Genomic DNA, 24,842 nt, shown 5'->3' with positions numbered 1-24,842 from the left:
GCAAGCCTATTCTAAAATTTATCTGGAAAGGCGCAGGCCCTAAGAATAGCTAAAACAATATTGACACATAAGAATAAGCAACCAGATATCCATAGTGCAAAAGAAATAAAAAACCCTCGACCTAAACTCCACATCTTATACAAAAATTATCTCAAAATGGATCGAAATAGAAGAAAATATTAGGGAGCTATGTCTGGGCAGAGTTCTTAAACGTGACACCAAAAGTATAATTCATAAACCAAAAATTGGTAAATTTGACCGCATCAAAAGTTTTAAAAATTGCCCTGTGAAGACCCATGTGAAAAAGATGAAAAATCAAGCTCTCAACTGGGAGAAAATATTTGTAAAACACATATCCAACTAAAAGGTGGCAGAATATTTTACCCCCAAATATGCTACTTTAGCATGAGGATTATTTGGGGATTAAAGGTACTTATAAAACAGCAGATGTAAGAAAGACATTCTAATCTCCCCTTTTCTTCCTAAAAACAGGATATAAAACTTCCATGTGAAAGATACCCTCCCTGTACCAGACAGAACTAATATTCTCATCAACAAGGACAAGAAGTCAAGACTGAAAGAATTCTACACAAACAGATCTTGTTAAAATAATTCTTATCATCCCTTAGCCTCCCTACATAATTCAATTACTTTTCCACAGTTGCCTGTCTTTTTTCAACCTAAAAAACCTGTAGGTTGCAACATTTCTTTGAGTCTTCATTTCCTTACAAGGACTCCTGTGTCACATAAAACTTAAGTAAATTTGTATGTCTTCCTCCTGTTTATCTGTCTTATGTCAGTTTAATTCTCAGGTCTGGCCAAAAAACCCTAAGAGGGTAAATGTAAAATTCTGCTTCCCCTGCATAACAGAGGACTAGTATTTAGACTTTATAAAGAAGTCTCAAACTCAACAGTTTAAAAAAATCCAATTAGAAAATGTACAAAAGACATGAAGAGACATTTCACCAAAGAGGATGTGCAGATGGCAAATCATCACATGAAAAGATATTCAACACAACTAGCCATTTGTGAAATACAAATCAAAATGTACTAAGATACAATGATAATACCTATCAGAATGGCTAAAATACAAAAAAAAAGCACTGACAATAGGAAATGCTGGTGAAGATGCAGAGAAACTGGTTTTCTCATGCATTGTTGGCAGGAATGTAAAATGGAGACATGAGATATTTTCTTAAAAACTAAACAGGATTATCACCTGATGCAGCAACTGCATTCCTGAGCATGTATTCCTGAGAAGTAAAAATTTATGGTCACATATAAACCTGCACACAAATGTTCCTAGCACCTTTATGTTTAGTAGTCACATACTGGAAGCAACCCAAATGCCCTTCAAGAAATATATGGTAAAACAAACTATGTAACATACCTTCCATGGAACTAACTATTGATAGATGCAAAAATTTGGATGAAACAGACATGCAAATGACTGTCCTAAAAGCTTAATACTGATTGAATCCATTTATTTCACTTTTTTTAATAACAAAATTTTAAGCTGATGACATATTAGTGGTCATCAGGAGACATGGACTGGGGCAAAGGGTTAATGTGCAGGATGGTGTAGTTAAAAAAAAGAATTAGAGATCATTGTGGTGTTGGAATCGCTCAGTATCTTGACCGTGGTGTAAATACATGAACCTACAGGAACAACCCAGGTGCCTATTAGCAATAGAATGGTTACACTTAACTATGTGTAGACAAGGGAATATTCTATGGCAATCCGAACTGGATGAATTACTGAGAAAGCAACAGAATGGATGAATCCCACTAAAAATATTGAGCAACAAAGCCAGTCATACATAATGCCTGATTCCATTTGCACAAAGCTCAAATATGGGCAAAAGTACTATAGGTGTTAGAAGTCAGGCAAGTGATTACCTTCGGGATGGGAGGGCTAGAACTGACTATGTGTTGAAGAAGGTGTTCTGTGGGCTGGAAATGTTCTGTTTCTTGATCTAGGTGTTGGGTTAAATGCGTGTGTCCATCTGGTGAAAATTCCCTGAGATGCACAGCTATGATCGTATTTCTCCTATAGATGGTAATCATGTGATAATGTCTATGTATATTAAATCATCACATTTGTACATTTTAAAAAATAATTTTTTTTTTGCAAAATTAAAACAAAAAGAAAACTTTTGACTGTGCTGAGGAGTGGCCAAAACAAGAGTCTCAAGAATCATTCCGTTTCTTAGCCGTCCCGCTCAGTGAGTGACACTATAATGCACAGTTCTTATCTTGAGCCCCCTCTCCAGAAACCTCCATCATTGCTCATTAACTGAAGAATAACATTTATTTATTTTTTTAATTTTATTTATTTATTTATTATTTTTTGGGGGGTACATCAAGTTCAATCAGCTGTTTTTATACACATATCCCCGTATTCCCTCCCTTCTTTGACTCCCCCCACCTCAAGTCCCCCCCACCCTCCCCGCCCCAGTCCTCTAAGGCATCTTCCATCCTCGACTTGGACTCCCTTTGTTATACAACAACTTCCCACTGACTATCTATTTGACAGTTGGTAGTATATATATGTCTGTGCTACTCTCTCGCTTCGTCTCAGCTTCCCCTTCACCACCCCCCCAAACCTCAAGTTCTCCAGTCCATTCTCTGTATCTGCATCCTTATTCTTGTCACTGAGTTCATCAGTACCATTTTTAGATTCCGTATATGTGAGTTAGCATACAATATTTGTCTTTCTCTTTCTGACTTACTTCACTCTGTATGACAGACTGTAGTTCTATCCACCTCATTACATATGCTCCATCTCATCCCTTTTTATAGCTGAGTAATAATCCATTGTATATATATGCCACATCTTCTTTATCCATTCATTTGTTGAAGAATAACATTTAGACTCAACAAGAATGCATATAAGGCTTTTTGCTATTAGATCCCACTGTCTTTTGATCCTCCACTCCCCTCACCCCACACTCTGCAATCACTCATTTTTCACTGATGTTTGTTGAGTGCTTCATCGGTGCAAGGCACTGTGCTAGGTGACAGGAATACATTTTGCAGCAATACAAACGGCGTTTCCTCACTTTCAGTGTTTACTGCCTAATAGGGAGGACATAGTGTGAAATAGTTAATTATATTTAGTAAGCCTGAGTGCTATGATAGAGGAAAAATAGAATCTTATGGGAACATAAAAAAAGAAACATCTAAACTAATCAAAAGAAGGCTCAAAAGACTTCTCATGGCAATTAAGGTTGGCTCTGATAAAGGATTAATAGATGCTCACCAGGCATGATGCTGTGTGTGAGAGAGAGAAAGAAAAAGAGAGAGAGAAAGACAGAAAGAGAGAGGAGAAACAGAGATCTTAACTAGTCACTGATGTATTTATTATCAGGGATTTGTCTTAGATGGTCACTTTGGGTAGAATTAAAATAAATAGATGGAAGCCACAGAAGTAAAGATTTAATATTTTTAAATAAATTTATCTATGAAGAATTAGAGCTTTCTGAAATTAGGCTATTGGTTGAATTCTTATTAACAGTAGCTTTTGAAACCAAATGACATAAAATAAAATATTATTCCTCTTACATGGGACATCTAAAATTGTCAAACATATAGATGTAGACAATAGAATGATGGTTACCAGGGGATGGAGGGAGAAGGATACGGGTGTCATAGTTACAGTTGTACAAGACAAGTAAGTTCTAGAGATCTGCTGTACAACATAGTGCCTGTAGTCAGCAAAAAGATATTGTGTACTTAAAAGTTTGTTTAGCAGAGATGTCATGTTAAATGTTCTTTACACACACACACACACACACACACACACACACAAACCCAAAGGGATACACACACCAAAAAACCCAAAGGGAGACAAGTAAACTTTTGGAGGTGATGTGTATGTTTAACATCTAGATTGTGGTGATGGTAACTGAGTATATACACTCATATGCTTACCAAATTGCATACTACATTGATTATATGAAGTTTTTACATACCAATTAACTCTCAATAAAGCTGGAAAAATAACATTATTCCTTTTATTTCAAAAACAAACAAAAGAACATTTCATCTTAAGAAGGGGGAACTGGACTAGATTCCTTCTGACACCATGATGATAAGATGATTATATACTCTGTAGCACCTATTGGTTCTCAGTGATTCATGATGATGGCATTTCTTCTATAGGCCATACTTGGGTTATGCTTGCTCAGTGGACAGCACCCACAAGGACACAGAGGAAGATTAAGACATTGCTTATTTATCCTACGAAAATTACAAAACAGTGGCTTATTTTCTACAAAAGTCCCTACCACATACTAAATCATAATTAAAATGGTGACCTTACATATTTTTTTCCTCTAACTATCTACTTTTTCCCCCTTCACTTTGTAGCTGGCAATATTTACTATCCGACAAATGACAACAAGACCATGCTTTCTTAACGTGTTCTGAGTGGTTAGAGCTAGAAAATATGGGATTATCATGAAGCCATTCTTTTTGTTGTCTGTCTGATAGGCTAGCCAAGTTTCTAAACCAGGGCAGCTACACTTTGGTTGTGTCCAAACTGCTTTAAGGGAACCTTCTATTAACTGGAGCGGATAATTATTTGTATGTGAATATTTAAATACTTGGATTCTTGCCAATGAATGAGTACATATGAAGCTGGCCCTCGCATTTCAAGTGATCCTAAGACTCTTTAGATCGCTCATCTTTCATTGTAACTATCATGCAAGTCTGTTAACTTTCTCCCTTTTGTCCTTAACATCTTATGCAACCACCTCCTCTCAGGTCATACCTTCTGAGCCTGAAACTTCTGCATTTTGCTGTGCCTTTCTAAGCTTGTGGTTTGTTCTTTGGACCTGACTGGGAGATGCATGGCATGTGTGGTTATGGGACTGGACTTGCTACCTCACAGAAGATCCCGGGGAAGCTTATCCAACAGAACCCAAGGGTCAAGCGCATCAGTTAATCACCAGCTCACATGTTCAGTGATGTTCCATAACCAAAATATTTTTTTTAAAAAAGGAAAAGAAAAAAAAAAGGAATATATGTTGGGGGACTGAGTTTGGGGTCTCCATTCTGTCCAGGACTGTGACTGGGTCCTGCTAGAGCACAAGCAAAACAAAACAAAATTGTTTGACCTGAAATGACCAAATTCAAGACAAAACAGTGTTTGGAGTATAGTCACAGTTGAGGTAATTACTTCTTTACCCCCCACGGCCAATACACCACTAACTTTGGAGAATGAACTCTGGAAGCACCAAAACCTTTGTTTAAACATTGTATTAAACCTATTTACAGTTCTTTTCTTTTTATGAAGGAAATTTTCCAATTATCATCTGGTAATATATTTCAATAGCTACATTAAAAAAAAAAGAAAAGTCTTAGGAATTTCCATCCAGCAGATTTCTGTTTCCTCTTAAAGCTCTAAGTACCAAAAAAAAAAAAAAAAGAAAGAAAAAAAAACAGACAACTAAAAAATCAATACGTAATTTAAATTGTAAAATCCCATTTTCATTCAACTGTGTGGCTAATTTTGTATTATTGTTGCACATGAAACATATATGCCTATCAAAGCAAAATACAGTCTTCTTATAACGTAAAAAGTGAAACACAGTATACTTTTTATGAGATAGTAAGTGACACAACGTATTATTTTATCTTTATGATCTGCATCTAAAATGTTTTACTTAGGCTGCCTCATACATTAAAAAGAAAAAAAGGAAGGGAGGAAAGAGGAAGGTAGGGAGGGAAAGAAGGAAGGAGGTAAAAAAGAAAGCGGATAGTTGGAGGGGAAGGGAGAAGAAGGGAAGACTAGGGATAGGAGTAAAAAGGGAAGAAAGGTGGAAAGATCTACGTGGAGCATTACAGAAGAACCTGTAAATCAGTGTTAACACTGACTATCTTTGGTGCTATGCTACTAAGGACACACAAGGCGATATCAAGGTGTTAGGTTTGAACTCACAAAGATCTACTATAAACTTACATTAATAGGAAACATTAGCAACAGTTGTTTTTCCCACTAAGTATCTATCTTACAGCATTAAAACTACCAGCCTAAATATTTAAATATTTTTCTCCTGTGGTTGACTGTTTACATGCCAAATAATAATTATCCCTAGCCAAATTGACCTTAGTTGGTTATATGTGGTTATTTGGTTATATTCTTTAATGAATTGTTATGCAAAGCAAGGTGTGTGAACATCTGTTTTCCCTATTAAATATATTTTTAAACACTTAGTCTGGAATGTTAAACCTCATACGGAAGAAATAACATATTAGTATTGAAGGTATTTGCAAACATATATGCTATGAATCATGTGTTAACATGATAATTGTTTCCACACACACATACCTACAACCCACAACAAGAATTATTAAAATAATTTAAGGGAAACTTACCATAAACCTTTGAACTCATTTTTTAAGCAAACTTTTTTGTTGGCTAGTTGGTAAATACATCATGAGAAGTAATTATATTTGTAGTTTTCTTTGCATATTTATTCATGCTGATAGCTCCTTTATTTTAAGAATCTCTAAACTCGCCACAGATAATTGTGACTTTAAAATGTTTATAATTATGGCAAAAAATGTGGTAAGGTAAAAGGTCACTAAATTATTAACTAGCCAAAACTAAAAATATTTGCCCCAGATTCTGAAAGTTAAAAATTTCAGGTAATGAAAAACTATAAGGAAAAGGAAGTCCTAGAGAGGGATCTGTTTTATCGAAATGCAGAAGGCCTGGGACTTATCCCTCCATCTCACAGAACTTTTCCACTCACCTTCCCCTTATGTTACTATAAAAACAAGGACAGGCCTTTGGGTCACCAATAAGATCAGTTTTTAAAAAAGAAAATTCGAGCAGGCTAACCAATAACATATGAAGGTGCACAGCACAAGCATTCTCTGATGGAATTTGAGCCAAAGACCCTCTGGGTCCAAAATGTCACTTTTACAGAAATACATATTGTCTCTCTAAAGATATAGGCAATAGGACTCCATTAAGATTTGTAATATCCAATAAACAAATCAAGAGCAGCTTTCTAGATACGAAATAATTAATAATGTAAGGGAAACTAGACATAGCCATTTTAAAGTTACTATAAAAATCATGTTTAAAGTTCTCCTTAAGTTACTGAGAGTTTTGCATCAAGATGGGTTTGCTTTGTGTTTCAATTTCTTCTCTTCACTGTGACCAGGAAAGTCATGAAAAAAGAAAGGCCAAGAGAAAAACTATTTTTTCCTTTAGATAATGGTGAAAGTTAATATGATCACATTTTAACCTTAAGGGAAATATAATTTCACCTAATTGGGGGAATCATATTCATTTTTTCCCAAATATATGTATTTACACCATTTTTAAAGTGAAGAGTGCAGTCAAGTATCTAAAATAACTTAGTTTTCCTCCAAGTCCCAAACTAGTCTTAGGAAGGTCTCTATAACAAGTTTCCTCACATCAATGCTTTCTTTCCATCTTTTGTATTCATCAGAAAATATCCGCTTGTTTTTCTTAATTCTTTGGGACAAAAAAGTCACATAAACCAAAAGAAAGAGAGAGAGACAGTCAGGAAATCCAAAGAACACCCTGAGAAACATAGAGTATGAGAGGAATGTTATACTGCAATATTCTTGACATCACAAGAATAGAAGTGATCAGTCAATTGCTCAGAGATGCTTGGGAGGTTTCCAAAGTCTCAGGCCATTTTTAGCTTCCTCATCATCTTTACCTTGTGGCAGTATTGGCATAGTCCTTATGCTCACAATATAGCTGCTTAACCTCCATACATCACAGCTGCATTTCAGAAAGGAAGAAGAAATGGTAATGGTGAAAAGGGGTGTGTTTGTGTGTGTATGTGTCGATTGTTTCTTTTGCAAGAAAAGAAATAATAGTTTTCCTGAAACTCTACCCAGTTGAACTCTACTCATTCCATTTACACCTTATTGACTAGAACTGAGTCACATGATTACCACAATTGCAAGCATAAAGTAAGTATTTCTAACATAATAAAGTCAAGATTCTGTAGATAATGGAGGAAGGAAGAGTGGACGTGGAGAGGCAAACGTCAGTGTCCACCCCCAGGGATAAGACTACATCCTATTAATGTTTGGATATTCATCTAGGTCTTTGGGAAAGGTAAGCAAGAGGAAGGAAAAGTTGGCTGAATGAGTGAATGAAAGAATCAATGAATTTGATGTTTTTGCAGACAGGGGATATTATTACTTTCTGTATCTGTCCCATTACCTAGAAAAGTTCCTGGATCAACATAGGCTCTGAGCATTTGTTTTTTAAGTACTGAACTTCAGAAAAGTGAGTGCTCTACTAAACCCAGCACACAACTGTCCAGTCTTGTAGGCATCTGAATTTAAAGTTCAAGTTCAAGGCCGATGCTCAAAGACAAAGAGACTAACATGGAAGGAGAGCCTGAGCTCTGCAAAATATGTTCATGTCTTAAAAATACAGACACACACAATTAAATGTAGGAAAATTTACTTGTACATATTTTGGGGTGACATTGCAGGGGATAGATTTTTGAAAATTTAAGTCGCTACCATTTCCTTTTTAAGATAAATCAAGCAATACTATAAAAGGTATTAATCTTACTTTATTATTTATTTTTTAATCTAATTTCTTTTTAGATCACAGTGTGTTTTCAGTAGTATCTCTAACTTCCTACCCCTTCTTTTTCTTATACTGTATACTGCCTCAAAAAAAAAATCTGAATTTTTTCATGTTTCGATGATTACTTTTGTAAATGCCTTTTGATGAGCAATAAGAAATCTTAGTATTAATTATTAAAGCATAGAGTAAAACCTGTAGAATATTAACAAATATTGATTCATGATGTTATAAAATGTAGCATTTTTTTCTGAAAATTTTCTATGATCATATGAATTATGTATCAATAAAATTATTACCTTACTTTTTCCCCAACCTCTATAGTGACTGCTTTTAAAAAGTGTCACATAGCTTGATATATACTCATTAATATAAAGGATATTGACATGTGGCGTATTTATACTTTTTCATATATTAAACTTAATACAGTCTTAAATAGTGAATTTAAATATCTTGAATAAATAAAATATATTTTATTTCAATCATCTACATTGCTGAATTCAAGTGATGATAACATAAACATATTATGGCCTTAGAAAAGCTATACGTAGGAAATGATCTTCTGTTTTGTTGCTCAAAAATTAGTTTATTCTGACTTTAGCAAGCTGCAGAAACTTAGCATTGAATCAATGACTCATCCTCAGTGACCTAGAAACTGTGAGTTCAGATGGTTGTTATACAATCATTGATTAGATCATTATAGAATGTTTTGTCTTCTCCCTACTCCCAAAACATATTAACCCCATCAGTGATATCCAGACATTAATATGCATGCTGATAGTATAACATTTAACATGAAGAAGAAACTTAAAGACCACTTTTTTGTAGCTCTCCCATTCTTCAGAATAAAATTTGAAATTCAGAAGGTTAAATAACTTATCAAAGAAATTTTGGTTGATTTGGGAAAAGCCAAAACTTCCAATATCATGAACTTTATTTATGTTCTACCTCCCCATTAACCACAAGAGTGTCACAGGTATCAAAACCTGGGAGTCAAGAGAGCACTGAAGTCATCTGTTTCAGAGATTCCCAACCAAAATTAGGCAAACGGAAGACCTCAAAACCAAGTAGGAGTCTCTTCATCCCCAAGTGTGGCACTTGTGGTCTCCAGATCTCATGGCATGTGGCCTACACATGTCAACTACACATGTCAGGTGGTTCCCCTGTTAACTGTACACACTGAACAAGTATAATATTCCATGTGTGCCAGGGCAGGAAAATCATTGGGAAGCATTAACCTGTATCAACATACCTCTCAAGACAGGATCCCCTTTATCTTATCTCCAAATGGTGACCATTCATCCCTCTTGGACGTACATATTCAACAGGAAAGTGGCCTAAATGATGCTGGGTTAATTGCAGACATGTTATCCAGGTCCCTGACTTTGGCCAAGATCCCTCCACATTTTCTCCATGAGGTGAAGACTGTGGTATACAAACATGCAAATACTTATGGGGTCTCTTTAATAGACCCCATTGAATTTATCTGAGAGACAATCCTAGACCCATTCCCCACTCCTTAAGGTAAACCTCAGCTTGGAACTAAGAAAGCTGTATTAGTCAGCACACTGGAAGGAATCGACAATACTTTAAAGAATTAGGGAAATCAGCTTGTTGGCACGTAGTCAGCATCTCCTAGTTGGGATTATTGTTTTTTGGGGGTTTTTTTTAAAGCTGTTTATTTATTTATTTATTTATTGGCTGCATTGGGTCCTTGTTGCTGCACACGGGCTTTCTCTAGTTGAGGTGAGCGGAGGCTACTCTTCATTGTGGTGCACAGGCATAGTGGTGGCTTCTCTTGTTGCAGAGCACGGGCTCTAGGTGCGTGGGTTTCAGTAGTTGAGGCACACGGGCTCAATTGTTGTGGCTCACGGGTTCTAGAGTGCAGGCTCAGTAGTTGTGGAGCACGGGCTTAGTTGCTCCGTGGCACGTGGGATCTTCCTGGAGCAGGGATCGAACCCACATTCCCTGCATTGGCAGGCGGATTCTTAACCACTGCACCATGTAGGGAGTCCCAGGGGTGGTTGTTCAGTGACCCCTGGCTGACACGGTGTGGACAAAAGGGCTCAAACATCATCACAGTCTGGAAAAATAACTCAAGGGGCAAGATGTCCTGATGATGGCTCGTTTCAATTATAAAAGTCAGTACTAGCCCTTAAAGGACAGATATACTTAAGCTACTTTTATAAATTTTAAAATTAAGTCCTGTGCTCATGATTTTGGGGACAGAATACTCACATGTGTTCATGTACACATCAGTTAGCTTTTGATGCAAAATAAGACACCATGGAAGTCCCGGTGGTGTACAATAGTGAACGTTCCAGGTGGTCGGCTAGACAACACCCTTTGTGGGTCCAGAACTTGGCTCTCCTACAGCTCATCTCAGAGAGCTGGGGTCACTGGGGCAACCTGGCCTGCCCTTTGGCTCTCTCCTGCCCGGGCACGTGCTCATGGCAACGGCAGAGGCTCAAGAGAGACCAAGCCCAATTGTGCAAACACTTTTCAATCCTTTGTGTGTATTGTATTTGCTAAGAGTCTTGGGGCTAAAGCAACCTCATGGCTGAGGCCAGAGTTAGAATAGATGGTCATTTCATACTGATATTTGAAAAGGTAGAGATTTAAGAAGGGGTGAAAAATTGAGGCCAATTTTTCAATTTACTGAAAAATATAGATTTAGATTACATTGTAAATCAAAATTTCACAGAAAAAAAATGTTTCTAATGTTCTTTCTGAGAGAACACAATGAAATGACAAACCTCAAACACCGGGATAATACACTTGTTTTACTTGTAAAAACACTATACTTCCCTTTGGCCATGAGAACCATATAATCACTTTTAGTACCCTGTGCCTTAGTTGCCAAGAGATGCAGAGTTTTAAAATAAATGTTCAATAAGCCTTTTTTTTAACAAAAGTATGTTTTTTGTACACTTCTTTCTTTACTTTAATGTGATTTTGAGCTTGTATTTTCAATCATGTGATCTTACCTCTTTTATTTTATGTGTGATTCAAGCCATTAACAAAGTAGGCAGATTATATTTTTTTAAAAAAGAATGCAATACAATATCATATTGTGACTTGTAAGGCTATGTACTGAGTTTCTTACTGACATTTGACTCCTAGTGGAATAACTAGAATTGAGGGTTTCTACAGGAATTCAATTGATATAACAGTGCTATAATTAAATACCATCGTGCTTATATAATTCACTTCCCTTTTGATCCAAATGTCAACCACCTGGACATATTTTTCTGGAATCAAGAATTTACATTTGCATTTTTTATTTTCATCTGGTTGAGGAGGAAATCAAAGTTATCCTTCTCTTAAAGTTTCTGCAACACTCTTCTGTAATATCCATTGAGCTATGTTATAGGAGAAAATGTAGACATGCTAAGGTCAAGTGATTTACTCCGTCATTCAACTAATCCATAGCAGGGTAAGGAGGAGACCAGAGTCACAGCACTCGTTTGGCAAGGGGGGCCTTATTAAACAGCGTGGACTTATGTATATCTGACACTCAGCCTGGAGTATCGAAATTGGACCACCGTCTCCCACAGGTGGAAATCTGTGTACAAGGTCTGTTAAACATGATATATTCTTAATGTACTGCAATTACTGAAACACCTGTGGCATAGAACACACTCTGTTCTTGAGGGAAAATGTGTAGCTCATTCAAATAGTTTGCCTCACATTTCATTGCCCTTACCTGCGGTTATATGATCTAGTGATTCCACGTTAGGGTACGTCCCAAGAACTATTTCTTAATTAGAATGACTCTGGGGTGTGACTGTGTTGATTTGTGGGCTGTATTTTTCGTTCTTAGAATTTTTGCTCGTGTCAGTAGCCTGTGATGAAAAAAATGTGTTTCAACTGTGTGTTTGACAGCCCTGGGAAAGCCATCTGCCTAAGTTATCAATGGGTGGAAAATACCCCCACATTGAAATAGAATTCAACATCTACTTAGGATCTGGAGATTTCCCACCTAAGTCCTTGGGTCCCCTAACATGCTGCAGGCACACGCTGCTCAACAGGTGGAAATTGGTTTGACAGAGGGATTGCAGTTCTCTTTCCATGACACATGCAGCCTTGGGGACGCATATGTTTATATGCAGATGTTTATACAGTTAGATAAGTTCAATCCCTGATTGTTTGTGAGGGATGAAAGAGTAAGTGGGAAAAATATAAATAAAGAGTATGATGACATAACAAAGGTGAGAAGAAATAATTCTTACAAGTCAATCTTCTGGTCCAAGAAGGGGAGGAAAAAAAGCATTGTAACCCTCTTTTTCATAGGTTTAATGGTAGTTTTCAGATTTTCAGAGTTCTGTTGTCTCACTCAAATTTCCTATATAAATTGTATATTTATAATGCGTCTAACTACATGCAATAATAGGAGATGAGAGCATGTGGTTTGTGAACAAAGCTGGAACTTTTTTTTCAGCAGGTGATAGAATCCCATTGATGTTGGGTTTTTACGATACCATCATACCAGCAAAGAGACAGGAGCACAGTTAGTGCAGTAAAAAATACTTAGAAGCTGGAAGAATGTTTCAAGATAATATAGAACAGTAAATGCCCACGCCTAGCTTCCAACCTCCACAACATGTAATTAACCTTTGAACATTAACAAGCTTACCCCAGACAAGAAATGATTTGCATTAAACCCAAACTACCTAGAATAGGTGAATTTTGAGCATAGGTTTTCTGATTTCAGAGTTCATTTCTTTTCTACCATTTCCTCTCATTACATTGATTTTTTTTAAATAATCATATATAGACAAATGTTCTTCTATACTTAAATTGAGTCTTATGTGCATTTCTTCCCTCTCTTCCTCTTTTAAAAATATTTTGAAGATCTGAAAAATATTTTAGAGCCACAATTATGATTAAAGAATAATAGAAAATCTGTGTTCCTAACAACCCCTGTGTGAAATTCAATACTAAACGCATAAAGAGATGAAATTTCCTTCACTGCCCTTCCAGTTTGACCTGCAGTGGATATCTTTTATTTGTGTGTGTGTGTGAATGTCAATCATTTTCATACTTCACTTTACACTTTTACTACATATGTAAACTTCTTTAAAATTCCTAAGTCTATACAGCATTCTTTGTAAATTAAACTTCTTGTAAATATATCATACCACCTGTGACCTACTGACATTTTCTTTTTAGCTTTAAGACTTGCCCATGCTTATATATTTAATATTAGTTGATTATTCTTACTGCTATATGTTATCCTATCATATAAATACAGTTCACTTTAGTATCCACTCCCCTACTGATGGATAGTTGTGTTGTATATGTAATGACTTAATGAGATCTTTTGGGTTTCTAGGCTTTTTGTTTTTGTAGCCATGTGGGCACATATATATACATACACACACACACACACACACACACACACATATACAAATACTGCTTAGCTAGTTCACCAACATCCGAAGCTATGTATTTTTTCTATTACATTTAATTTAGAGCTGTGTAGCATCAGCGTTCAGGTTCAACATCATAAGAAAACAACAGATGAGCAGTAGCTCTGTCCATGATCTAAGTGAAAATTCATGGTGGGGGAGAGGAAGGTAGCAGTTAATAGAGGAAGCTGTGAATGAACCTGCCTGAATTCAAATCCTGACTCCTCCACTTCCTACCTGCTCGACACTAGGCAATTTACCTCATCTCTGTGTAACTCAGTTAACCACATCTGAAAAATGGCAATAATAATGGTGGCTACCTCCTAAGGTTGTTATAATGGTTTAAGGAGTTAATGCCTGCAAAGAGCTTATAACAGTGCCTTCCATGTAACAAGCACTCAGTCAACAGAGGTATAATTATTAGCTGTTCTAGAGAACAACGTCAGAGCTGAATATTGCTACAGGAGTTTTCTGGGATGTCAGGACCCTAACAGACAAATAAGCAAGATGAGAGAGTGAGGAAATGGTTCAGGCATATCTTTTACAACACACTGTCATCTAGTATCCTCTTACCATCATTAAACTTTAAATTTTTAAAAAGTAGGGCTCCTTATTTACTTTATATCTTTCGTTCTTAACATAGAGACTGGTAGTAACTGTGTGTGTGTGTGTGTGTGTGTGGGTGTGAGAGAGAGAGAGAGAAGGAAAAGAGATTCAGACATAAGTAGCACAGCGGGTGAGGAATAATCACTGCTGAGCCCTGTAGATTACAGTGAGAACACATTCAGCTGTCTCTGCCAGCAGACTTATTGGCTGGAATCTGTTCTTTATGACCTCATTCTGTTTGGTGGCCTGCTTATTTCTTGTTTGATCAAAAAATGGCCTCTATTAATGGCCTACGTGCTGTTGATCATCCTTCAGCATAAAAACTATTGAAAGAGAATTACCCTGTTTTTCCACATGAATTTACTGAGAAAACTTTGGAGTACATTTAATGTAATCAATTGCTTTAAAAGAATTCAAAAACATTATAAAATTAATTCTTTTTATATGAAGTATTGGTCATTATTTCAACACTCAAAATGTAAAAATTTTTGTGATGCTGTCTAAGAAATGAAAATCTGAGTATTCTAACTAACCACATTTCAAGGTAGATTATATGCATTAGATTCAAAACTACCAATGTACGTAAAAATAAATCAGTAGATTTACACAATTATATTATACACTGTAAGTGCATTAAATATTAAAAAAATAACAAAATTGCTTTAGGAGTTAGAGTTGCATATTTTGTGGGCAGTGCATGAACTTTGAAAGTTCTTTTGTACGTTGAGTGTTGCTCTTCAAAGTATAGAAATTAATACAAATAATAATTAGGGAAATTCAAATAATAGGGAAATTATATCCATACATTTTGTTGTTTGATATTTTAATTTTAAATAAAATATTGATTTCTCTAATTTTAATAAAACCCTAAACCAATAAGCTCAAAGAAGTACTCTGTGCCTGACTGACTACCTCTACCACCACAAGCAAGAGTGTTACAGTTCTTCAAAGTCAACATGCAAAAGAACTCCACTGCTGTGATTTAATGATTTTCTTCATATATCAAAAGAAACAGTACAATAAAACAAAAATTTATAATCACAGGTGGTTTCAGAGTCTTCAGTTTTCTTGGAATAAATAACATTTACTGGTTTTTAATGCTATGAGGGCACAATAGAATCTAGCACATTTATTACTATAAAGTCAACAAAATGTACATTTGAAAAGCAAATTTAATGCACACTTTTGCCTTTGCAGAAAAGCAATTAAGACTGTTTATTCTTTATTCACGAAAAGGCTGCTTCAAGACTTCAAAGTGTTATTTTTTTAAGCTGTTGGAAATTGTTTTCCATTTTCACCTGTATTATGAAAGTTTTGAATAAATCTGTTTTTAGCATCTTCACTGAGAGTGTTTCATCTTGAACGCGGTCTGCCAAATTCACATGGAAATGTTAAGGTACAAAAGAAACGTAGCAATTCTGCAAACTTTTGTTCAAACTAATCCAGATTTAAAGTGATGTATAAGGCCTTTAAAAGTGTAGTACAAAATTCCCAAAAAAGCAATGAATAAATACGAGTGCTCTCTTGATTAATTCTAGTTCTGTCCAAACACCTTTTCAAAGCAAAAATAATATTAAAACTAAAAGCTTTAAATGTAAAGATAAAGATAGTTTTGTTATACAGTGTATTAGTTAGGAATGATTTTTAGCTGCTCTAACGAGGATATCACAGTGGCTTAAACCAGTAGAAAAGTATCCCTCTTCCGTGTGACAGTATAAATGTAAGTAACCTGAGACTGACATGGTGGTTTCATAATGTTTTGGACCCAGGCTCTTCCTGTTTTTCAATCTGCCACCCACAATGCATGTTTGCCCTCTGTGTCTAAGATGACTGCCCCAGACTCCGTTGCTGCATTGCATCATTCAAAGGTGAGAAAGGCAGAACATGCATGTGGTATTTGCATTCCACAGCCTAGAACTTGATCATATGGTTATTTCTTGGCGCTACTGCTGCTCTGGCAAATGTAGTCTTCATGCTAAGCATCCAAGTTCCCAACAAGACACAGGGCTTCATTACCAAGGGAAGGATGTGGACCTGGATATTTGGGGACAATTAGCTATCTCTGCTACAAAACATTACAGAATTATGACCCCAGAATATCTATTTTACTTAGCCTATGGAAAAAGAAATAAATTTGTGGTATTTTTATAGAAACAATTTCTACTGAACTTGAAGGACAACTTTAGACTTAATGTCAGTATTCTCAGTATCTAAGCATTAGGCATTTGACCTTCTCAAATATATTTTCCATTCTTCAAGAACACTTTTCCAGATTAACCTTGTTTTGAGTTTTGAATATATTGTGGGTTTTTGTTTCTAGTTTTATTTTCCTTCTGTATGAGTAGAACATTAAGTACCCAATAATATAACAGCATAGGTGGTAAAATTAGATGTTAATAACATCGTACTGTCTAGTTACACCCTACAATTCACTCTTATTTAAACACCATACTTGGTACGTGACACGGGACTAGACCCACGCACTAAGCAATGTATGCAGAATTTTACTTCTGAGGGGTATAGAAAACTCAGAGAAAACACAAAATAGTATAAAAAGGATGAAAAAGCTGGGAAATGTCCCCTTAAGTGAAGGGTAGAAGAATTGGAAATTTTTAGCAGTAAAGAGAGAAATGAATAGATGGCTTAATAACAGTATTTACATCTATGAAGTGTCTTTTTTTTTTTTTCAGTGAAAACTAAGTGACATTGGGTCTTGATTACAAATAAGAAAAGAATAAAAAGGAGAGAAATAAACTGAAAATCATATAGACCAATGAATACCAAATTTTTCCTAGTGGTCATATAATTCAGTTAGGAGAACATAGACTTTAACACCAGAAAGACATGTAAAGGAACGTACAAACCCAAAAGACTTCCAAATCTTTAGGCGAGGTAAAACGGATAGCCAGAGGAAGGTTTTGTAGCCCTTATACTTGTGCCTCATTATATCTCTATGTTGGAAACAATTGCCAGGAAATCCTACAGATGGTTTTGAAGTGGAAACATACTTCAAAGTTTAGAATCCTTTAGATTATGTCTTATTAAAGAAAGAGAAACAGACTGAGAAAGGGACCTTTATTTTTTGATGAAAACTCTGATAAGTTTTTTTTTTTATGAGATGTCTTTATAACATGGTGATAAATCAAAATGAAAATATTCTCTGGGGCTGAAGCTTTGAACATTTCTTTCTCACTTGGATATGGCTAGAATATGGAGATAACTTACTACAAAGATGTGACTACATCCATACTTTTGTCCTTACTCTAACTCGTTTGTTGTTTATCTCTCAGTTGACATGTCTTAATATACTTCTGGCCTAGACTATTAAGCAGATCACAAAGGCTACAATTTTGTATTCAGGCTTTGCTGGCTCCACTAACTTGTAGTGATACCTCAGGTGCCTTTAACTTTTCCATGTTTTAGTTCCCTCAGCTGTTAAGTGGAGGTAAGAAAGCTAACCTACACAGACAGGTGTCACATGGGTCAAATAAATCACTATTTTAAGGGCACATTTTAATGCTATGATTAATCTTTTGGTTCCTATTGGTCATAGCAACCTGTGAAATATACCCACACTCTTCCTTTTACACCACTATTCAAAGCACTAATTAGTTTACCGACACGGAAGATTTTGAAATGCTGAGAGATTGTGTGTAAATTAAAAGTCAAGCCCCTCCCCCACAGCCCCCCCCCCCCCCCCCCCCCCCGCCCCGGCTAGGACTTCTGGACTTCCCTGGTGGCATAATGGTTGAGAGAATCCTCCTGCCAATGCAGGGGACATGAGTCCAATCCCTGGTCCAGGAATATCCCACATGCCACAGAGCAACTAAGCCTGTGTGCCACAACTACTGAGCCCATGTGCTGCAACTACTGGAGCCCACGTGCCCACAATGAGAGGGTACCACAATGAGAAGTCCCTACCCTCTACAACTAGAGAAAGCGCATGCAGAACAACAAAGACTCAACACAGCAAAAAAAAAAAAAAAAAAAAAAGGGACCAAAGAAACATCAAAAATAAAAAATAAAAGTCAAGCCCCCTCTGTAATTCTTCAACTCTTCTATAAATCAATTTTGTGATTTACCATAGTCTCATGTTTTCAGTAATGGTCAAGTGTATATTATAAGACCGTGAAAGTAAAATGCAAGCCACACTAATCAGTTCCTAATGATATACTTCATAAAATTCTTGAGCTTGCAACTTACTGTGCATCCAAAATAAACTGACGTGTTTATACCCTCTCATATATCAGCTGTTGAAACAGCAGGGGTGAGGATGTTACAGGCTCATGTTTGAGTATTTGGAGAATTAACCCCAAAAGAGGATACTTAGTTTAAGCCCTTCAATGTGGTGATAAGCGAATTTCTAACTTAATCCACCCAACTATGTCCCTTCTCCCAGTCTTCTACCTTTTGTCCTCTACCCCATCACAATAAATTTTTTTTCAGTAAGAAGTTAGATGGTTCATTATTATATTACACAAGATGACTAGCAATTATTATACCCAAAGAAACATAATCATGCTTAACATTTAATACTTAATATATTTTCAAGTGTTTTCAAAAGTTGCTAATTTCAGATGTTTAAAGATTTCTTAGAGGCAGTAATGCTTTACATGTTTATTTGTATGATATTAGTAATAAAGTTGTTAAAGGCAGTCCCATTGCTACTTTCAGCCACATCCAGCCATTTCCTCCTTTTTTTAATCTTTTCATTTATCTTTGATAGATAATGTAAGTACATGTTAAATTAAAATTTTCCTCAAGAAATCTATATCAAGATGTATTTTAACAGAGTACAACCTTGCTTGGAATATGAAGAATTACCACGTCAACTTCAAGGTTAAAAAACTTTAAGTACAACTTCACTAAATTTCATTCCTCCAGGGTCACCTGAATATTGTGTATGACAATCTTTCACATAAATAAAGTTTGAATAGAAACCTTGGAACTGAAGCATCATATAAATTTTTAAGTGACCATATCAAAACCAAAAAAGCTATTTTGCCAAAAAATATTATTCTCCTCATTTATGCATTTCTTTGAAAATATTAGTATTATAATTGATAATATTAAATACTAAATATTAAAAATATTTTGTGGTTTTAGTAGTAATGTGTAGAAGTATTCCCAAGTGTACTCACATCAAATTTCTACTAAAACAAGTGGTTGTTAAAGCAGGAATTGTTGAAACCAAATATATAGTCAAAACACGTTTTGACAAAAATGTTCTCAAACAAAACTGAACATATTCAAATAACATGCATGTTTATAGAAAAACAACATTGTTATTTAGAAGATACTTGTCAATGTGGAGATAAGTCTAAAACTCATATATAACGTGTTTTTCCATAAAGCATTTTAAAGAAATATCATCATCTGCTAAAAAAACTAAGGGACATTGAAATGTCAGAGTCCTGAAGCAGAAATCCCCTTCACCATCTCCATTTTCCATGGCTTCCTGACTGGAGGGATCACAGTTTGGTCAAAGAGTACTGCTGTTATTTTTGGAATCACAATCTTAGAGCCATGACCTACCTTGAAGAATATCAGGTATAAACTTATGATTTTATTTTTTTTTCAGATTCATTGAGATATAATTGACATACAACTCTATATGTATTTAAGGTTACCGTATAATGACTTCATAAACTTATATTGTGAAATGAATACCACAATACGTTTAGTTAACATTCATCTCCTGATATAGTTACCACAAAAAAAAAAAAAGAAACACATTTTTTTTTCCTTGTGACAAGGACTTTTAGGATCTACTTTCTTAGCAACTTTTAACTATACCATACAGCAGTGTATACTGAGCTCATTGTTTTAGATATAAGGAAAGGTGATCTCAGGGAGATTGATACAGAAGTAGATAATCCAGCCCTTCACGTTTCTTACTCCTATTTATTCCATTACCCCCTTACAGTTTGGTTACGCTCTCTTCACTTCCAAGATCAACTTTTTAACTTTTCCCGGTCTAGATTCAAAGTTTTGTTGTCAAAGTCTAGAAGATTTTTTTTTCCTTAACTATTCCCATGACTGATATATTTTCATGATGATTACATCACTTACACCATAGGAGCTTCCACCATAGGACCAACCCTAAAGTGCCTTCACAATGAAAATTCAAATAAAAACATAGGAAATTCCAATAAAACATCTTTCTTACTACACTTGTCATTATAACACAATAAAAGTTACAGAACGACATCAGGGAAGTTACAGGCACGTTTTGACTTATACTTAGTGAGCAACTTTATTCTAACATAGAACTTTGTTTGCTTTTAATATTAAAAAAGTGTCTCAAACTGTACCATCTCATCTTTCATAAATGTGAAATAACTCAGTGTGCTACTGATGCCAGGAGATTTCCCATAAGTTAGGTGATTCATTCATCAATATATAATCCATTCACAGTAAAAGAGAAACTATGCTAAACTTTAGGAATGCTACTCTGAAATTTGAATACAAAATTAATTACAGTTAGTTTAATGTTCATTGTTTCTTAGCGTATATTTTAGTACATACGTCTCTGCTAACGAATGCATGGAGGTAGAGAGCATTGTTTAGTGGTGGAATACCACCTCTGTCATTTCCTATAGTGCTGTGTCATTGGGTAAATTCTTAACCTCTTTGAGCCTGGATTTTTAATAGCTGGGTTTTAGAAGCATCATAGATAATGTATGCAAAATGTAACATATGTCATACACGTAATTAATAAGCTTGCAGCTATTTCATAATGTTCAATAAATAAGCATTAAAAAAGTCATCATTAGCTTTAGCAATAACATAACCACATGAACAATATCCATTATCTGGTGGGATGATTAAAAATTGTAAAATATATAGGTAAAATGTAAAAAAACATGTAAAACATAAAAAACTTCTTCTGTACTCATGAATTTACATAATTAAAAGATTATTCAGACAAGAGGTTGAAATATTTCACAGTTCTCTACAAGTCAGCTAATGATTCACTTAGTTAAAGATATGTTTCCTGTTGTGTAAACCATTAGACACAATGATTGAAATAAAAAACTAAACTGGATTTGTCCTCTAAGATAACCCATTTGTACTTTACTATAATATATATATCATACTTTAATATATATTGACCCTTCAATACAACTAGAGCATGGCCTTATTAGTCTAGAGTTCACTTACTTTTTCTAATTTATGATCATTTTTAAAATGCATATCTGAATTCACTTTAGATCACAGTAGTATTTATAACTTATGATATATAAAACACGTAAATTGTTCTTTCCTTTATAAGCTTTTAGGGCCCTCAATTACTTTTTTTTAAGAACTTTCATTGAGATATAGTTGACATACAACAAACTACATATATTTAAAGTGTACAATTGGATTTTTTTTCTTATTAGTAATGTATATATGTCAATCCCAATGTCCCAATTCATCCCATCCCAGCACCCCCCACCACCACCACTTTCCCCCCTTGGTGTCCATATGTTTGTTCTTTACATCTATGTCTCTATTTCTGCCTTGCAAGCCAGTTGATCTGTACCATTTTTCTAGATTCCACATATATGTGTTAATATACAATATTTGTTCTTCTCTTTCTGACTTACTTCACTCTGTATGACAATCTCTAGGTCCATCCACGTCTCTACAAATGTCCCAGTTTCATTGCTTTTTACAGCTGAGTAATATTCCATTGTATATAAGTACCACATCTTTATCCATTCATCTGTTGATAGACAATTAGGTTGCTTCCATGATATGGCTATTGTAAATAGTGCTGCAATGAATATTGGGGTGCATGTGTCTTTCTGAATTATGGTTTTCTCTGGGTACATGTCCAGTAGTGGGATTGCTGGGTCATATGGTAATTCTATCTTTAGTTTTTCAAGGAACCTCCATACTGTTCTCCATAGTGGCTGTATCAATTTACATTCCCACCAACAGTGCAAGAGAGTTTCCTTTTCTCCACACCCTCTATACTATCTATTGTTTGTAGATTTTCTGAGATGCCCATTCTAACTGATGTGAGGTGATACCTCATTGTAGTTTTGATTTGCATTTCTCTAATAATGAGTGATGTTGAGCAGCTTTTCATGTGCCTCTTGGCCATCTGCATGTCTTCTTTGGAGAAATGCCTGTTTAGGTCTTCTGCCCATGTTTTGATTGGGTTGTTTGTTCTTTTGATATTGAGCTGCATGAACTGTTTATATATTTTGGAGATTAATCCTTTGTCAGTTGACTCCTCAATTACTTTCAAGCATTAGAGTTCTCTTGCTTAGATGTTCTTAAGAGATATAAGGTCGCTGTCTGTCTATATTGGACTACTTCCATAGACACTTTAGCAAGCTTTGGATCCTCTTTTCTGAAAACCAAATAGAGAAAATAAGATACTGATCATACAGCCAGTTCAAGAAGAGAATCAGATAGTCATTCATTCACCCATTCATCTTTCCGTGTTTTGACTCATCCACTGAAGATCAATAATTCTTCTATCAACCCTCAAAGAGCTGGCATGAGAAATTATTCTTTTTCTGTCCTTTATGAAACCATCCAAGTACACCTCCTACTGCCATCCAGCTTGAGTAAAGGGGGTTTTAAGGAAGCAAGATTTTTAAATCCATAATTAAAATAACACTTTTTATAAAGGATTTATATATACAGAGTCCTATCATATACTTCATTTTAGCAAACATCTTTTTTTTTAATTTTTATTTTATTTATTTATTTATTGGCCGTGTTGGGTTATCATTGCTGCACATGGGCTTTCTTTAGTTGTGGTGAGCAGGGGCTACTCTTCATTGTTGTACGCGGGCTCTTCATTGCAGTGGCTTCTCTTGTTGGGGAGCACAGGCTCTAGGCGCACAGGCCCCAGTAGTTGCAGTACAAGGGCTCAATAGTTGTGGCTCATGGCCTCTAAAGCCCAGGCTCAACAGCTGTGGCGCACAGGCCTAGTTGCTCCGTGGCATGTGGAATCTTCCAGGAGCAGGGATTGAACCTGTGTCCTCTGATTGGCAGGCAGATTCTTAACCACTGTGCCACCAGGGAAGTCCCCAGCAAACATTATTAAGCAAAAAATTGTATTAACAGCATTCTAAAATTGATGTTCAAATTTAGCATTTTTTCAATGAGGATCTCTCTACTGAAAGTCATATTTTTAAAAGGATCCAAGTTTCCTGTCACAGATCATGAAAATTATCACAGTTTTGAATTTGTGAAGTTCAAGGATGCTGAGACACCAATAGAAGCTTACAATCTATAAATGTGAGCCTCACAACTGTCTCCCTTTGTATTTAGATGTTTTGCCCAAGGTATTTCCACTAAGAACAGAGACCTGGAGTAGTCTAAAGCTAAAGGAAGAAATAGAACCTGAAAGTCTCAAGGATTCTCCTTCCAGTTTCATCATTTTCTGTAAGGTCTTAGGTAAGTCATTTAACTTCTCAGAACTTCTACTGTCTTTTTTGTAAAAGAGGTAATAGTTATTGCATTGGTTATTGGGGTAATTAACTGAGATAATGTATGGGAAAGGGTAGGTCACAATTAAATTATCAGTAATTATTCCATAGATCACTATTGAAAACTTGCTAGAAAAATATTGCACTTTCTTCCCAATTTCTTTCACACTGTGTTTCCCTTCCTATTAGAAAAGCAAATATTACCAAACATTTTGTTACTTAAGATTTCCAGCAACAGAGTTGACACCAAAACGATGTGAAGAAGATATCATTTTAACAACCGCTTCTTCATCTTTAAATAACATGTGATGGATCTTTCTGGACACAAATGGTCATGGTGGGAGTGGGACCTATCTTCCTGAAGTTCATTAGGAGTTCCAATGAAGCTGATGCAGCCGGCAGCCCCGGAGTAGCTGTCGTTCACGGGTCCGTGTCACAACTGAGATGGCATTTGGTGATCTCTAGAGGCTGACAGGTCAGGAAGGCAAATTAATTCCATATTGTGAGTGGGTGGACCCCTCCATCGTCTCTGACAATAGCTGCAGGAAGAGCTCCAGATAGTTACCTCCTAAGGCTATGCAGAGCTCATCATAGCAGAACCCAGTTGGAAGCGGGCTGTTAGGCAGATCAGAGCAAATGAGAAGAAAAGTAATCCAATCTGAACTTTCCACAGTGTGACCCATATCAGATGTCCTGGGAGCACTGATTGACAGGGAGGGAAATAGGGCATCATGACAAAAATTGAGACATGAAGTCAGAACAATGTAGCCTTAAGACTTGAGTCAAAGTAAT

The 24,842-nt window shown here is 35.7% G+C and overlaps 1 long non-coding RNA gene across 5 annotated transcripts in view; it reads left to right on the top strand.

The window, feature by feature from the left end:
• Positions 1-24,842, top strand: part of LOC130831327 (uncharacterized) — a 142,681-nt gene that overhangs the window by 81,417 nt on the left and 36,422 nt on the right. For 3 of the 5 annotated variants that reach the window (XR_009048038.1, XR_009048034.1, XR_009048033.1), the window contains exon 4: positions 23,893-24,018. This is a non-coding gene — a long non-coding RNA (uncharacterized LOC130831327). Of the gene's footprint in view, positions 1-492; positions 1,012-23,892; positions 24,019-24,842 lie in introns of those variants that run through there. The other 2 variants (XR_009048036.1, XR_009048035.1) reach the window with 1 other exon arrangement.

The sequence above is a fragment of the Hippopotamus amphibius genome, chromosome 11, assembly GCF_030028045.1.
Source record: "Hippopotamus amphibius kiboko isolate mHipAmp2 chromosome 11, mHipAmp2.hap2, whole genome shotgun sequence".
Classification (NCBI taxonomy): domain Eukaryota; kingdom Metazoa; phylum Chordata; class Mammalia; order Artiodactyla; family Hippopotamidae; genus Hippopotamus; species Hippopotamus amphibius.
Note: the sequence above shows the minus strand (reverse complement) of the source record. Positions and strands in the feature narration are given on the sequence as shown.